Source organism: Phodopus roborovskii, unplaced genomic scaffold, assembly GCF_943737965.1.
Source record: "Phodopus roborovskii unplaced genomic scaffold, PHOROB, whole genome shotgun sequence".
NCBI lineage: Eukaryota > Metazoa > Chordata > Mammalia > Rodentia > Cricetidae > Phodopus > Phodopus roborovskii.
Genome location: NW_026126408.1, coordinates 8,337,004 through 8,354,384, shown reverse-complemented (window position 1 = coordinate 8,354,384; position 17,381 = coordinate 8,337,004). Strand labels below are relative to the sequence as shown.

The 17,381-nt window shown below is 40.4% G+C and overlaps 1 long non-coding RNA gene across 1 annotated transcript; it reads right to left on the bottom strand.

The window, feature by feature from the left end:
- Window positions 1-227: 227 nt before the first annotated feature.
- On the bottom strand, window positions 228-10,968 carry LOC127220029 (uncharacterized). The gene is made up of 3 exons (XR_007834350.1): window positions 10,872-10,968; window positions 6,086-6,193; window positions 228-347 (listed from the first exon to the last, which is right to left on the bottom strand). It is a non-coding gene; the product is annotated as an uncharacterized LOC127220029 (long non-coding RNA).
- Window positions 10,969-17,381: the final 6,413 nt, after the last annotated feature.

Below are 17,381 nucleotides of genomic sequence, written 5' to 3'. Positions count from 1 at the left end.
GTGTTGCTCAAGTGTGTCTGAACCCTAGAATAAACAGGCCAGGTTAATTGTGAGACCCCCCCCCCATCCCTTGATTTATAGTTACAGGAATATAAGCACGTCTGGTCCTTTCCACCTTTATTTCCTGTAATCCTTTTTGTTTATGAGTAACAGCACAGGTTAGAACATAGTTTAACATCAACCACTTCATTAGTTTCAAAATAACACTACCATATAAACAGTACAGGTACCATTTTAAGTGTCTTTAATCTTCATGTAGCTGATATATACAAAGTTGCCTTTTCTCCAAAGCTGTCTGTTCTAGTTTTGTTTCTGTAGTTGTCACAAAGTAGCCTGACAAGAAGCAACTAAAGAAAAAGATTTATTTTAGCTTACAATCCACAAGTCACCCTTATGGTGAAGCTAGGCAAGCTCTTCAAATGGTCAGTATACCACACCCACAGTCAGGAGCATGAGAAATGAATGTGTGTCTTTGCCCATGCTCCACTTGTTTTCTCCATGTGTATACAGCTCAAGACCCCTGGCTAGGGAATGGTGCCGCCCAGAGTTGGCTGAGTCTTCCACCATCAATTTAATTAAGACAATAGCAGGCCAACCCAATTCAGAAAATCCGTCATCGAAACTCTCTTCTCAGGTGATCCTAGGTGATGTCAAGTTATTCCTTGAATGAGTTGTACAGTGTGAAGGGGACATGATTATTATTTGTTGAATTCAAATATATATCACTGATTTTTAAAATCTGTGTGTCATGTTAATGAGGTTTAGAGAAGGACAGCCTTTGCTTAATCATAGCTATAATTTATTAAAGAGTTAGAAATGCTAGCCCAATTTGGTAAACTCAAAACTGGTTTGTAAACAGTCAGAAGTCTGGTACAAGAAGATTTTGCTGTGTTCCCTTCTAGCAAATAAGCATGTAGTTGATTTTGGCTAGCACAGGAGGAAAAACAATTTTAAGTGAAAATTAACTCATTTAATTCTTCTATAAACTCTTATCCAGAGGAACAGTCCCATTTACAGGTTTGAGAGACGAGTTTCAATTCACTTCACTGAGCACAATTACAGTTGCCTCTTTGTCAAGACCTGTGCTGAGGTGAAAGGAGGGATTATAGAACTGATTACAAACCAAACTTAAATATCAAAAAGTTCACAGTTTGCTGGGGGAAATAAACCTCACACATAACTAGGAGACAGTTGACTGTGATAAGAAACAGATAAAACACCATGCTAATCCAGGAGAGTAAACAACACAAGTAAGCATTCTTTAAAATGTAAATAGCTCTCCTTCACTTGCAGATGGGAATAAGAATGAAATCCACTCAATTAATCAAATATGCAGATGTCAAATGACCCCAAGCATCCACCCCAAGATACACCCAAGTGTGGGCCCCACTCACCCTAGAGTAGCATTGGTCTTACTGGAACACAAGCTCTCTGTAGTTATTGCAGGGTGTTGTTCTTAATCAGTAGCAGAATTTAGATTCTTAGTTATTGACCACTGGAAGTCAGGCCTCTACTGCCTGGGTGGTCTGACTCAGCCCAGACCCTTCTGTCACAATTGATGTTCTCTTGTATCATTAAAGGATATTAGATTTCCATGGAGGCAGATTTCCATTTCCAGGGGGTGCACACAACCCACTAATGATGATTACAAATGGGAGAGCCATGTGTATCCATCCAAATTGAAGTCACACCTTCACCCTTGGAATATATTGTGATTACATTAAAGAGACATTACAAGTCTGTCGCCTCTCATTCCATTTATTGTGTGTGTGAGTTACATCTGATCCTTTTACTTCTGATTAAACTGCAAGCATTTCCTGCGGATTCAAATGTGACTTCTCTACTACAAAACAGCAGCACACCCAACAGTTCCAGTTTGGAAGTGAGCAGGAAAAACTACATCCATTTAAACAAGCTGGTGTACTGACTAGTAGGCACAAACATGCTTTTTGATTCCAAAATGTAGATCACAGACATTGTGCCTGGGACCTGCCTTCAATTTTCTCTTAAAAAGACAAAGCCGAGCTGGCTTATACTCTGTCTTGTCTTCAGTATCATTTCTCTCCTAAGTGGCCAAGCATGATTTCCATCCTGCTTCATGCAGGAGAACTGACAAGGGTGACTGCCCGAACTGGTAACTTTTTTTCTGGAGGAGTGGGGGAGGTGCCTGGATTTGAGGTCAACAAAGGGAAACAAAAGACCCCCCCCAAAGGATTTTCTTAGGGTGTAACCTGTCATATCTTTGTGACTGTTTTAAATATTATGCATTGAACATTTTCCCATTTTCTTTATATAAAAGAACATTACCCCAGTCCTTTATATATAACTGTAATTACAAAATCTAAGTCGATAGGCTAATCTTTATCGCCCTCACATTACAGAAGAGAAATGAAGGCCAGGGATGTTGTTAAGATGAGATGGGGAGGACAATGTCAGGCAGTTGCTTAGGAGATTGATTCTATCTGCCTGGACTCTAGGAGCACCGTGAACCATGTTCTAAGTAACAGGAATATCAATGTGTGTGAGCAGTGGGCTTTATACCATTCATCCATCTCCTAATGCTCCACCTTTCATATGGACATCAAAGCATTGTCCTGTCTGTAATTAGGGAATCCTAAAAGTTTATTGCACAATGTCTATCTCAGGATACTTACAAGAGTCAAAGGAAAGAGACCCACTGAATGGAACTTGGATGTGAAAGTCACTCAAAGAGGCTGTATCTCAGGTGGTTGTATAGATACTAGGGACTGCTAGAAACACCCAAATGGAATGGAATACAGACTCTAGAACACACCTCCAACATACCCAGCCTGAAGATATATTCATTCATCACAGATATTAGTTCCTAAACCTTTGTGTGAACTGATGGCAGCAAGAGGAGACAAAGATCATCATTCAGATGCAGGCAGCTATGAAATGAAAATCTCCTGGGACTGGTTACACACTCCCATTTACCAATCAGGCAAGAGCTGTCTCAGGTCCCAGCTAGGAAATGATGTCTCACATTCCTGGTTAGATTACTTTGATGCTCAGTGAGTTTTCTACCAAAGTCTCTACTTCAATCATATGTAATTCAGACAACCCTGAGATCTCAAAACCCACTGTTTCCTGCTTCTTTCTCACTAAGAGGCTGCAAAAGCAGGTCACCCTTAAGCTTAGGTGCTGAGCATGTGAAGAGAAATGATCTTGGGGACTGGTAGATTATGCACTGATAGACACCATGCTATATCCCTGCATGATTTATTAGTTCTTATAAGTACATATCTGCCCCAAATCTTATGTCCTGAATTAAAATGTATTTTAATGAGCTCAACATTGTTCTGCAGTTTTGCTCACAATCAATTTGCAAAGCCACTGATACAGTATGATTTCTGTTTTCTGGCCCTCCTGGCTTAAGCTTACCATAGCATCTACAGTATGAATAGAATAGTCACTAAGCTATGGAGCACAGTGGAATCTCACAAGCTCTAAACTGCCGTGGTTCCCACAGCATTCTTTATGTCTGCTCATGAGAGACCCACACAAGGCCCTTGGGAAGGGAAAAAATAAATAAAATTTAATTTGATTCCTTTGCCTGGCTTTTAAGACCATCATAAACTGTCATTGGTTAGTTACCAGGAAATAAGATTTAAAATATTTAAAGTAATTGATTTTTCCCTGTGTAAACAACTTCAGAGCTAAGCTAAGGGTTAGCATATTATCCTTACATTTCCCTTGGCAGATGCTGGGGAGAGGTGGGAGGCATGTTTGGGAAGAGGCAGCTATAATCTTTCCCAGCCGAAGTTCTTAATTACACTCAGGTCTTGAATCCTCAAGTTAGCATATTTTGCCCATTCATTGCTCAATAAATATTAATTGGTGTAGATGGGTTATAATTTAGCATGTGCATGATCTATAATTTACCTGTAGCCTATAATTATTCTAAATGTTTGAATAAGGGAATTGATTGGAATGAAAAGAAAATAACTTATTTAACTTTTTAAGAAATGTTATTATGATCCAAGTCTTCATAAAATCACCCAAACTCATGTGGCATTTCCTGTAGATTGGGAAGATATCCCATGACAAGACTGTAGTTGATACTAAAGTCAGGTAGATGCAAGCTCAACTTTTCTGGTGAAAAACAACTAGTTCCTGCTATCGACCCAGCTCAAAATGACCATTTTCAAAGAAAAGAAATACCTCCTTCATACACAAGAACAAGCCCCAAGCGACCATAGATTTTACTTTGGGCATGTTTATTACCCTCTGAAATTCTTTGACAGCTTTGTACACTTCTATGATGAATTTTGGTCATTGTGCTGTTCCCATTTCCCTGTCATCCCCCTTCCCTTCCTGATGGGTCCCTTCTTAGCAAGTCTCCTCCTATTTATCATATTCAATCCAACCCACTACACTCAGCGCAAATATATGTAACATTTTAAAGTGAGATAGCAATTTGATTTGTATATAAAATGCATTCAGACTATTGTAACAATCCTACCCAGTCTAATCTCCATCCCACCCCTATTGTAATCTCCTTCTACAAGTCATTTTTCCCAAATTCATCTCTTTTTGTTTTCTTTATTGATTGGTTGTCTTTTCAGACACACTGAGTTTAAGGATCCATGCAACAATAAGTAGTAATTTCCATTTTGTTTTTTTATCAAAAGTGATTTGGATAAGGAGTAGGTTTGCCCATTACTATCAGTATGTAAATGCTTGTTTACTGTTAATCTTCACCAATAGGTAGATCCAGCTGACTTATTTCTTTTTACTATGAGGTATGAGGACACGGGGAAGGAACATTAGAAAACACAGATGGTACACTTTTAATTATTAACAAATGAATGTTATGTGTCACAATGTGCACTAATCAAATATCAGAAGATGAACTGTTTGTAGCCATAGTAATACATACTAATAAAGTTCAGTGCAATACATCTGTCCCTCGGCACAATGGATACTGATCAAAACCAAGCTCAGTGTCTGACTCCAATCCCATCAGATTCTCCTTCCCAGGAATGAGATGATTTAGTTGATACCTAACTCTGTGTACCTGGGATTGCCTAAGACAATGCAATTTGGGATGTTGATAGGCTACTATTCTCTGTCCAATATACATGTAAGAGAAGCAAGGGAGAAAGTTCATGTGAGAGAGAACTAAAGAAGTACAGTAAACTGAGGCTAAGACCAAGGACACTGCAAAGTCCATACTACAGTCTCCTCATTCTGTTCCATTCCATCCTTCTATATCTACAAGAGATTCTATTGCTCTGCACCTTCCAACATACAACACAGCCACTTGATACTCATTGAACACCTTCCTCCTGTTTTCTTATGGCTTATGTTCAAAGACTGCTCTACTATTTCATTTTATTAAAAAATGACCATACCTCTGTCACCTCCCCATTTTTACCCCCTGAGAGACTTTGCAGTTGGCATACCGCCTACCCTCTAGAACATTTCTTCAAAAACAAAGAATAAAATCATATGTTTGACTTGCAGGGTGGAGATGAAAAATAGTTTTTATTCTCAAAAGAGCCAAATACTCTCACAGTCAAATTGGCCAGCAGGGTTAACCTAGTGCCAGTGCCTAGGACCTCCGGGACTGTGGAAGGAGGGCTAAATTGTGCAAGTGGAGTGGAAAGAGACTGTTGCTACTCTCTCCCAGTCAACTTCACACTTGCACCTGCTAAGACATCTATACACAAATACACACACACACACACACACACACACACACACACACACACAAAGAAAGGACTGGTAAGCCAAACCAGTGGTCCTCAGGTAGCATCTCTGCAGTCTTTGTCAAGCTGTGGGAGCATTCAGCCAGCCCCTAGTCTCTCTTGGGTCATAACCTCCATTCCTTCTGTGCTGTCTCTCTTCTGAGCTTCCTTGCTTCGCAGTTCTATTATTGTCTCATGAAACTTTAAAACTCTCCACCCTTCCTTCATTGTAGTCAACTTTAAATAAATTCAGAGTGTCACTTGTTAAAATAAATGACATTTAAACAACCTCAGCATGGTAACTCATTCCTCATTATCATAGAGAGCTCTCCTGAAAGGTCTATAGTACATTATCTCTATGAAATAGATTTTACCTTCAATATTAACGTCATTGCTTAGGGAGGACAGGAGCTAAGCACTCTGGTGAGAGGTGGCGTAGAAATGCATAGGTAGATTGATAGGACCGCACAAGTGATGATGATCTAAAACAAAAGCGGAGGGAGGTTTAGGTTAAATATTAGGCAGCAAATCACAGCCTCGTGAGAGCTGTGATGACTGAACAAGCTGCCTTGCAAGACCAAGAAGATTTGTTTAATTTCAGCTACTCAGCTCACAGTGTTTATGCCTCTGTAGAGAGAGAAGTGACCTACAGGGTACATGCATTAACCACCATGTACCTCACTTGTGGAAACTGAGAACCAAATGGAGGTGAAGTCACTGAACACACTACCCCTGCTTTCATGTGGCTCCTAGAGACCTTGCAGTCTTTGTGTGGTGGAATGTTTATTAGCACACCTGGGAATATAGGCACTTATGCATGCGGAAGCTGGAGGAAGACTTCAGGAACCTTCCATGGTTATTCTGTTTTATTCACCCAGGCAGGGACCCTCATTTTAATCTAGAGCTCATCTAAAATGGCTAGTGTAGCTATCCAGATTTCTTCATGAATCCCCATCTCCACTCTCTGAGTGTTAGAATTATAGACAGGCTGCAGCAGCCACCCAGCATTCATGGGTTCTAGTGGGTATCGAACTCACGTCCTCATGTTTGCTTGACCAGCCAGTACGTTATCCACTGAAATATCACCCAAGACCCAGAACCCTGCAGTCCTATGCCTCTTTTGTCTCTCCATGTCTCTTGACACAATACCATGTCAATTTTCTCATGTCATCCTCTATTTCCTCTGTTTTACTTTTCTTAAGAATGTAAAACCAATGGGATAACTACTAGTGCTTTGACTATGGGGTTATTTCCTTTGCAGCTGGAAGGGTGGCCAGTCAACAATTTTTTTTTATTACCCAGTGTTCAAGGAGAACTTCTGCTCAGGCAGAGGACTCTAAGCCATGGTGAGTCAATAGACTCAACTGAGGCCTGGGGTTTTGAATGGTAGGACACAGACATGGTTGTTTTTCTTCCAAACTTCTTTTGGAACCTGATATCTGTATTGGTTGGTTGTGTGTGTCAAATTGACACAAGCTAGAGTCATCAGAGAGGAAGGAGCCTCAGTTGAGGAAATGTTTCCATGAGATCCAACTGTAAGGCATATATATTCTCATTTAGTGGTCAACAGGAGAGGGCCCAGCCTATGATGGGTGGTGCAATTCCTAGCCTGCTGGTTCTGATTTCTATAAGGTAGGTTGAGGAAGTCATGGGAAACAAGCCAGTAAGCAGCACTCCTCCATGGACTCTATCTATATCAGCTCCTGCCTGTGTGATCCTGCTCTGTTTAAGTTCCTGTCCTGATTTCCTTCAGTGATGAAAAGCAATGCTGAAATATAAGCCACATAAACCCTTTCCTTCAAAGCTTGCTTTTTGGTCATGGTGTTTCACTGCAGAATGGAAACCTTAACTAAGACAATGTCTAACATGTAGGTCATTCCAGGGTACAACTCTTCTGAATTCTGGTCAGGTGTTTTGTGTTTTATATATATTCCAAATAAGCACTCAGTGCTTGTACTACAAATATAATCCTAACTACATGATGAGCAATCAAAGTCTAAAAGAAAGCATAGTCTTTGAAGTATCTGCAGAATACGCACAGCAAAGAAAGGAGGCGACTTTTAACACTTATGTACAGAGGACTTGGAACACAGGACAGGACTCTGACTCTTGGGCTGTTTATTCTATAGCAAAATTAAACAAGTTGGTGTGGCTATGATTGGATCATAAGGCAGGAGGAAAGGTCATTTGGGATGAATAAATATTTTAAATTCTGAAAACAATTACTGTACTTTATCAAGCATGGGGACTTGCACCAATGGAGAGTCTAGGAATGAGAATTACCATCCTAACTTGTAAATCACTTTATAACCTGGGTGTTTTCCTTAGGTCCTCAACTAGGAGCTAGAAGCTGGAGACATTCAGAACCATTCCCCCCTCAAAACAAATGTACTATCTGGACAGGTGATACACTTGGTGAATTAGAGCCCTTTCTATACCTCAAAGTCCTTTCCTTACTGTGTATTTTAATAAATGAATTCCCTGGTTGTAGCCATCTGGGCCACAGTGATTCTTGTTGTCTGCCCTAATGGGCTTTAACTGTAAATTTGGCATAGGTTAGAAATACCTATGAAATAAAAAGGGAGTCTCAACTGACGGTATGTCTGTGATGAGTTATCTTGACTGTTAATTGACTTAGTCCACTGTGGGAGGAACCATTCTCTGAGCATATGTTCCTGGACTAGATAAGAAAGCTAGCTGTTAAAAGACAAAAACAAACAAACAAAAGAGGGGGAGAGAGAGACAGAGAGAAAAGAAGGAAGGAAGAAAGAAAGCTATCTAAGCGTGAGCCTGAATTGACCAGCAAGACTTGTTCCTCTGTTCCAACTCCATGCTTCTACCTGAGTTCCATCCCTGACATCCCTCAATGATGGACTGTGACCTGCCTGTAAGCTAGAAACACCCCTCCCATAAATTGGTTTTGGTCATGACATTTGTCACAGCAACAGATTTAAACTCTAATAGTGGTCTATACAAATTCCCTCAGATTAAAGATATTCTCATAAGGCCCCATCAAGGGTCCAAAGCTTATCTTTGGAACTCACACAAGTGAAGTGTTTAAAATAATTATTTACAAGCAATAATGAAAATATTTGAGATACTCTTTAAAACTTTAGTTATGAAATATCAATAAAATAATTGCCTAATTCCAAACCATGTACTATTCTAATTAATTCTGTGTGAGACATTTTTTCAGCTTCAAAGATTGCTCTACTTGTATTGCATAACAAAATAATAGTATAATTAGGAATAAATTTGTCACTTTTATAAGTAATTCCTTTTTATTATGTGTTTGGAAGCAAAGCACAAGCGTGATTAAAGTCTCTTTTAAAAGGTTTTTATTAATTACTATGATTATTATGGATAATCAAGGTCCACGAACTACAGAATAAACCCCAGACAAGATGTACAAAGCCATGAAACAGTGATGGATCCTGGATCCCGGGTTGGCTATTCTTGGTGGCCTGGGTCTCCCTATTTACCCTTTTCTTTATGAAAATCAAGGAAGGGAGCTGACTTGCACTTTCAGTCTCCTGCTGTTTGCTCTCAAGTGATCTCCTTCCTGGTGGCACAATAGAAAAGGCAGGGTGTTGCCTTAGTCAGCAGTTTTCAACCGGAGGTCAAAGGGGTTACCAAGACCATCTGCATATCAGATATTTACATACAATTCATAACAAACTATAGTTACAAAGTGACAAGGAAAGTAATTGTATGGTTGAGGTCACTAAATATGAGAAACTGTATTAAAGGGTCCCAGCATTCCCAGCATTAGGAAGGTTATGAATCACTGGTCTCGGTGCTTTTGTGCCTTCAGATGCCTTTCGCCATTACCTCTGGTCTAATTTAATCAAACCTTAACACAGAGAACTGGAAACCCTCTGCCCAGGAGGGAAATTTCTCCAGTGCCACACTCACCTCAGTTATAGTCTCTTTCCTGATAACAAGCTCCTAGTTCCATTTACATTGCTCTGATAAAACACATGATCAAAGTGACTTTGGGGATGAAGGGACTTATTTGGTTTACAATTCTAGGTTACAGATCACCATTGCAGTGAAGTCACAGAGGCCAGAGTTCCATGGAGCTGGTCATACCACAGCCATAGGGAAAGACTCTAAAGAGAGACTAGTGTACCCATGCTGCCTGCCTACTTGTCCTCAGTTTTCCTCTTACACAGTTCAGGGCCCAGCTCATGAAATCATGCTCCCCATATTTAGGGAGTGTATTCCTACCCCAACTAAGACAATCCCTACAGACAGGACCACAGGTCAGCCCAATCTAGAAAGTTCTTCAATTAAGGCTCTCTTAGGTGACTCAAGCTGATAATTAGAAACTAGCTAGTATAGAGGGGGATGAGCTCCTCAATGGAAAGGACTGTGTCTGTGTCTTCTTGCTTTTGTTTTTTTCTTCCTTAGATCACTAACTTAGAGGCAGTCACAGCACAATTCAAGAATTTTCACTGAGCCAGGGACATACTTGTAGCTGCACATGAGAAAAACAAGGCAAGAAGAGAAGTTCAGTAGCTTGAGAACACCTTGGAGAACATAGCAACACCTGAACTCCCACTTTAAAAAGACAGTTCTTGAATATGTGGGCCAATTAATGGCATAACAAATTACCACGAGTTTGTGTTACCCACAATAAATGCTCTGGCCTCTACTTCTGACTTTGGACCCCAAGAACCTTGTATGGAGTCAACTATTGTTGAATACCACTCCTCTATAATGTCTAGTCTGTCCTAGTGAGAAAGCCATACTCATGTCTCCCCAGTATCCCACTATTATTAATATCCAGACCAGAGGTTTGTACAGCATCTTAGCCACCAGAATACGTAGACACATCTTTCTTCAAGTTCTTCCTATCACAAGGGAAAAACAAGACCTGGGTATGGATGCAGGCCCACCCAAACTTTCTCTGAATTATGTCATCTAAGACACAACATTTCCAGTGCTCATCCTTGTGTGTTTCCAGGTCCTTCTCTTTTAGAAATTGGAGAGACCAGTATCTGAAGGATGACACAAAGGAAGCCCAGCAGATATAAAAAGAGACAAGTAGGGTCCTTGGGGAGAGATGTGCTCCAGTAGACCTCTCCCTACAAAGCTTTCATTCTCTGATCTGCTCCTTATGTTCACAGAAAACCACAGATATTCTTGGAGTCATACCACTGATAGGGCCATCTGTCCACTTCTTTCCCTACGACTCGATGCTCTGCCTCTGTCTCGTCCCTCTGAAGCCCTTCTGCCCTCTCACCCATTCAGCCCATTAGCTAAAAGACAGTACTATCTGCTAACAATGACTGACATCACTGCCAAATGATGATCCCCATGGAAACCACATACAAATGAACATAAGACAGAAGACATATACCCTATTTTCAGTCTAGTTTCCTAAACTACTTCTGTCTGATTTCCTCTAGCCCTTTATCAGTCTGTAAGTGACTGACCAAACATCAGTTTGTACTGTAGGACAAAACTGAAGAAGAACGTGGGGCTGAATACTGTGAAGAGAGGCTCAACTCTGCAGGGAAAGGTTATTGCTACATTATGAAGGTTGTTTTTCCCTCAAGTCTAACACCATCCCTAAAAGAAACATGGCAGTTTTGCCCACCACAGGAAACTCCCAGGGCATCTAGGGAAAGGTCTGATTGTCCCATAATAAGTAATCATGAGATAGTTGTCTACATCCTACTAGATTCCCAGAATATTCTACAGAATTATGTGAATAGTACCTAGGGATAATATAACTTTTCTCTCCTTTAATGAGTTCTTTGAAATCCCTCAGTCTTTTCAAATATCCTTCTCGAAAATTCCTAAAAGTACCTCACCTACAGAATCCATAAGGTTCTGAAAAAGAAAGATTAGATGGATGGATGGATGATAGATTATAGATACAAATAGATGATAGAAAGATGATAGTTGATTGATAGATGGATGATAGAAAGATGATAGATGATGTCAGATAGATAGATAGATAGATAGATAGATAGATGATAGATAGACAAACAGATAAGGGATTGTGTTTCTCTCCCTGATAACAGGCCTGGCAAGTGGGTTTGGTATCACTAACGTGCCATTCTATGGCACATGAACTTCCTCTAGGTATGGTAAAGCACTGGATCTGGTATACACATGAGAACAAAAAGGAGTGAGCAGGGAAATCCTTCTTTTTGGGGCTTGGTGCTGGCCTTAGCCTAAGCAATTCTGATTTAAATGGCTAAAACAGATTCTGCTTGATTTTTAGAGCAACAATTGAAAGCCAAGGGGAGCCATAGTAGGGATAGCTATATGGAGTGGGGGTTGGAGGTGGGGGAGTGGGGTTTGGGGGATGGGGGAATGGGAGGTGGGAGATGGAAAAGTGGGGGCTGGGGTGGGGGAGTGGGAGTTGTAGAGAGGGAGAGTGAAGGATACCATTAGACTTTCTTAAAATCCTGTCTTGTTTGCTATATTTCTACTGTGCTATTTTTTTCTAGCTTCTTCCTTCATATCTTGCACATGCACATTTTTTTTTAAACATAATTTGGTCATGGGTGTCCTCTATGTGTCTCCAGGATGAGAGGTTTCACAGGACTTAGCCTGTAATTGTGAGAATATCCACAGATTTAGATATTGTCCTTTTTTTTTTTTTTTTTGGTACTTGTTCATTACTGACTGAGTCAGAAGCCCCAGTAATTTGGGAGAAATGACCAGAGGTTTGGGATGGTCAGGAATTCCTATTAATAATTAGGAGCATACCACCATGAATCCCAGTTTCCAAAAACAACTTAAGCCCTTCCACTTGTGCCTTTTGCCTATTTCCTGCAGAATTTACTGATTCTCTCCAACTCTTTTTTTCTTGTTTTATTTTGTTTTGAGACAGGGTTTCTCTGTGGCTTTGGAGGCTGTCCTGGAACTAGTTCTTGTAAATCAGGCTGGTCTTGAACCCACAGAGATCCACCTGTCTCTGCCTCCTGAGTGCTAGGATTAAAGGCGTGCACCACCACTGCCTGGCTATAAAGTATTACTACATGAGTCTATTTAGTATTTCCTTGACCACTAGATCTGTTCTTATCTGACCTATATAATGACTGTAGAGATAGACTGTGTAGTTTCCATGTTTATTCTACCAGTCACAGTGAGGATGAAATGAGAACTATCTAGAAAGTCATCTGTTCACCTATTCTTCAAACCATTATTGAGCACCCACTCTTATGCCAGGACTTATATTGAAGACTATCAACCATATGGAGATGTAATGGTCATAGTGTACAATGACATGCAATAGAAATATAGGCAGAGTGAATTCCACTGAGGGATGTATTCAGGAAGAACAGACTTCCAAAGTTAGTGATGGAATTGTATGCCAAAGCATTTCTATAAATACTTGTTGATTAATTAGGGGAGGAGTAGGCTTCTTTGGGGATTGCAGGGACAAACTGTTCTCATTAGCTGATGTTGAGAGAAACATTTTTCCTTATAGTGAGGGAGCTCATGGGAGTCAGCAAATGAAAATATGTGTGTTAATGATAACAAAAGGAGAAACCCAGAGGCAAAAGGCTCATATACATCTTGAATATCTGGCCAGCCCCTTCAATCTGCGTAGTCTCAGGAGAAGGGGTGATCCCCTCCTTTATGTTTCTTCCCAAGTCCTTGGAGATGCTGAAGCCCAGAGAGGCACACAACAATCCAGGCTCAGGATACTGTGTAGACTCAAGCTTGCAGCTGACCAATCTATGCAGATCCCTCTTAGAGATCCTGACCTGGCAAGAGGTGGGAGCCCGTGTGTGGTTTAGACTTTGCCTGCACAGTTTATTTATGCTGCAGCATATGCTGGCTCAGCAGATGAAGGCAGCTCCAATTTTCCATGTTCATTTTAGAACTCCCTAAATTCTCAGAAGTTACATTCTGCAGTAATCTCGTCCTGTCCTTATGATTTGTAAGTGAAACATCTGTGGGTTTTTTGTCCTTTGAACTTCGGAGCCAAATGGCCAAAATCTACCTCCAGTTAACCTTTCCCCTGGATCTGGTGACTGACAATAAGCATCTTTTGCAAACTGGTGATGTTTTCATTGTTACAGCTCAGTTCACACTGTCCTTGGGCTTGCATGTCCTCAATCTGCCTACAGATCAATGTCGAGAAGTAAGGAAACACAGAGTGATGTGTAAGACCGCTTGTCTTGGGGGAAGAAGCAATCTAATCACACATGTGTCATGTGAGGTATACCTAGGCTCCCTCCCCCAATCATATTCTATCACTTATAATGGATTCTGTTCATGCACAGTTACCACACTTTCTGTGGGGCAATAGTTACCCAGGATTTTCAGCTGTCCATATTAAACAGAAAGAGACAGAATTGGGTCTGTCAAACAACAAACTGAGAAGAAAGACTTGTATTTTTAATTCTCCTTATGCCTAAACAGCAGCAACTAAAAAACAAAACTTTATATTAAAATTCATCATAGTGGTCAGCTATGGTGGTCCACATCTTTAATCCAGGGCTTAGAAGTTAGAAATAGGAGTTGGGATTTCATAGTAATGAAACAATTAATGTCCAGAAAGTTTAATGGTCCATGTCTGCCAAATGCATGAATTTTTAAAAATCAGCATTTAAAGCTGAAAATGAGGTCAAGTAGTGACATTGTTTCTTTATCTTTTGAGTTCAAAGTTCAAGAGTATCAATGCAGCCCTTCAAAGTCTGTATTGGGTTTGAACATTTGAACTATTCATGACACATACTGAGACATTTTATTTGTCTCTCTGACGTGCATGCCCTGGAGGTCTAAATACCCCACAGTGGTACTTCTAAGGGTTTCAGTTCTTTTTTCAAGAATCTCACTTAGGCTGGGGACACAAAGGACTGGGAATTAATTCAAAGGACTTAGACCATTGGAAAATGGCAAAACACAAGCTGAGAAGGGAGGGAGCTTCAGAAGCAGTATTGACTCCAGATTCTACACTTACAGTCTTGATAGAAGTTTAGCTTCCTGGCAAAAATGCAGAGCTTAGGAAAGCTGGGTGCCAATAGGTTATGTTGGATACACTGAAGACAATAGAAGGCTGAACAAGGGAAATTTAAAAACTGAATTAAGAAAGGGAGTAACCATAAAGGATAATCTCACTTGCTTTGTCTCCTTGATTGTTTTGTTTTGGTGTGTGTGTGTGTGTGTGTGTGTGTGTGTGTGTGTGTGTGTGTGTGTGTGTGCTTGTTCTTACCATTTCCATCATACTAATGCATGACTCAAGAGCTGCTGTGAACAGTGGGCTCTGTATGACCTCAGAGCTGCTGTGAACAGTGGGCTCTATAGAATCACTACATTTTACCAGAGGTTCAAGGTCAGGGCTGGCCCTGCTCAGGAGAGGTACTAAGGACATCCACCAAATTTTTCTCTTTTTTTGGCCAGGAATATCAATTCCCAAGACTAGGGCTATCATTCACTGGTAGAGCATTTTGCCTAGCATGCACAAAGCCCTGGGTTCAATCTTGGCAATGCAATAAATAAGTAAATTCATAAATAAATAAGTTGCAAAAGCATTTAATAGGGGGAAGAAAGCTTCAAAGTGAGAGATAAAATTCTAAAATAGCCACTCAGCCTTAGGAAATGTGTTTTAAAAGCATGCATTCACCTGCAGGTACAAAGCACGGACAGATGTTGGAAGAGAAAATGACAGTCTCAGATGCCCCCACTGAACATGACTCTGTTACAAAAGGTTCATAGTTAACCTCCTTCAGCTCTGCCTAAGGCTGGCCCTGTTGAAACATGTCCATTACTCAAAATAACACTTCTCTATGACTGCCTCTGCAGAAACAGAGGTGAGTTCCCTATCATCTGCATGGAACAGAGGCCCACTGGAAACAGCAAGGAAAGTCCAAGAATGCAAATAGCTCAGCCCTCTGCAAACAGACCTTCCCCTGACTTATGCATCCCAAGATTAGGTGATAATGGTAATTTTCCAAGAGGCTGTATTAAACTGAGGCCATAATGAATGGGAGGGGGCATTAAACTTGGGGTACATTTTTCTTTATCAGTAAATCACTTAATGTATTACCACCTCTGCCTTGACTCTGCTAGACTAAGACATTGGAGTTTTACTACATGATATCTGGCTCATGTCAATTAACCAGAGGCTCAGAAATAGGTCTGAACCTTAACGGAACTCGGGCCAGAGATGCTGAACAGCAGATAGAAAGGTCTCCAGGTATATCTGTCTCCACAATTAATTATCACTTCTCTAGAGCAGTGGCTCTCAGAAGGATAATTTTGATCCTCACTCAAGGGATACTTGGCTGTGTTTGAAGGCATGTTTTATTGTCACCATTGAGAAGTCACTACTGGTAATCAGAAGGGACAAATCAGGAAACTGTTACAAGTCCTGTAATGTACAAGCTGTCACTCTGTTCATAAAAATGATCTAGTTTCTCATGCTGACCATGGCCAAGTCTAAGATTTTGCCACAACTCTAGAGTCACTAGAATATTCCAGACAGTACAGGGTTCTCAAGGTGTAGCTGTAAGCTGGAGAAGTCACTCAGGAATGTCCATCCAAACTGCCAGGATTTTATCCCCATCAAATCCTCTCAATTCATGGCATTATCTATGAGAGTATTCCTTGTTTATACATATGTGTAATACGTTTTCATGCCACACATGCTGTGTTTCATATATTGTACCTGATGCCGCAGCAGAGCCAGTTACAAGGGAGAAAGTTCAGGAATTATTTTCAAAGTACAAGTTATGGTTTTACCCAAGGCTATAACTCCATTCTTTTGCTATGAGAAGACACTATGACCAAGATAACTTATAAAACAATTTTGGACTTGCTTACAGTTTCAAAGTATTAATCCATCACCATCATGGTAGCAAATATGGCAGCAGGCAAGCAGTAGCTGAGAGTTTACATCTGACCTTCAAGATGGAAGCAGAAATAGCAACTGGGCCTGGTACAACTTTTTCCAAATCTCAAAGCCTGACTCCAGTGACACATCTCCTCCATCAAGGCCACATCTCCTAAACATTTCCAATTGGGAACCAAACATTCAAATATATGAGCCTACAGGAACATTTTCATTCAAACCACCTCACATTGGGCTCCCTTTACAATAAATAACTCATGGATAGAGGCTGCCCATGATATTCATTCTAGTCATCTGCTTAGTGTAGACATTTTATCATTTTGAATTAAATATGTTTCACCTAATATGTCTGTGCTGGATGGTTTATTGTCAAAATGACACATGATAAAGTTAATCAGAGAGGCAGAGGCAGGTGGATCTCTGTGAGTTTGAGACCAACCTAATTTACAAGAGCTAGTTCCAGGACAGCCTCCAAAGCCACAGAGAAACCCTGTCTCAAAACACACAAAAAAAAAAAAAAAAAAAAAAAAAAAGAAAAGAAAAGAAAAAAAAGAAAGAAAGATAGATAGAAAAAAGAAAGAAAAGGAAAGAAAGGAAGGAAGGGAGAAAGAAAAGAAAGAGAGAAAAAGAAAGAGAGAAATCTCAATTAAGAAAATGTCTCTACAAGCCTGGGCTGTAAGCAAGCCTATAGCACATTTTCTTAATTAGTGGTTGATGGGGGAGGGTTCATGCTATTGTGGGTGGTCCCACCTGTTGGCGAGTGGTCCTGTGTTCTATCTGAGGAAGCCACAAGGAGCAAGCCAATAAGCAGCACCCCTCCTGTGGCCTCTGCTTTGTCTGCTATG